Source organism: Poecilia formosa, unplaced genomic scaffold, assembly GCF_000485575.1.
Source record: "Poecilia formosa unplaced genomic scaffold, Poecilia_formosa-5.1.2 Scaffold4, whole genome shotgun sequence".
Classification (NCBI taxonomy): Eukaryota; Metazoa; Chordata; class Actinopteri; order Cyprinodontiformes; family Poeciliidae; genus Poecilia; species Poecilia formosa.
This window is the reverse complement of record NW_006799943.1, coordinates 286,001-287,107: the sequence shown is the minus strand read 5'-3', so window position 1 is coordinate 287,107 and position 1,107 is coordinate 286,001.

The following is a 1,107-nucleotide window of genomic DNA, read 5'->3' as shown; positions in this document are numbered from 1 at the left end:
AGAAAGGCAGGAAAGGTGGATATTTAGTAAGGCAAAATGGAAGATATTTAAATATATATGTGAGAAATATATGGAGGAAGTCAATTTAAATCTAGATATAGAGAGTATAGAGGAAAAGATTAGGGAAGTTATATTGAAAGCAGCAAAAATAACAATTCCTGTAAGTGAAGGTAAGAGCAAAAAGAAAGAGATGCCTTGGTGGACAAAAGAGTGTAGTGAAGCAATAAGGAAAAGAAATAGAGCTTTTAGAATATTGAAGAAAACACACAATTTTAAAAATTTAATTGAATTTAGAAAATATCAAGCAGAAGCAAAGAAAATTATTAAGAAGGCAAAGAGGACAAAATGGAGAGTTTTTTTGTGATTCAATTGGCAGAACAACTCCTAAAGCTAATGTTTGGGGAATGATTAAGAAAATGAAGGGAAATAGACAGGACAGGACATAACCAATTCTAAAACATGAAGAAGGAATAGCAGTAACAAATGAAGAGAAAGTAGAAGTAATGGCAGGAACATTTGCAAAAATTCATAGTTCAGATAACTTGACAGAACACGGGAAATTTAGGAGGGAGTAGACAAGAAGGGCAAATAATGTTATTTTAGAAGACAGAGCAAACCCAGGAAATGTAATGGATGTTTATTTTTTCTATGCAGGAAATGAAGAAAGCAATACTGAGATCAGGACTAACATCACCAGGAAAAGATCAGATATGCTATATTATGCTAAAACATTTAGGGAGTCAGGCTGAAGAAAAACTTCTAGGTTTATATAATAAGATCTGGAAAAAAGGAAGATTACCATCTAATTGGAAGGAAGCAATTATTGTGCCAATTATTAAACCGGGAAAAGATCCAACAAACCCTCTAAGTTATAGACCAATTGCACTTCATGTTTAGGAAAGATTATGGAAAGAATGATAACAGAAAGGATTACATACTACGTAGAAAGTAACGGACTTCTGTCTTTGTGTCAAAGTGGGTTCAGAAAAGGAAGGAGTACAATGGATCCAGTTATCTGTTTAGAATCAGATATTAGAAAAGCTCAAATTAATAGGGAAATAGTGGTAGCAATATTCTTTGACATTGAGAAAGCATATGACATGGTAT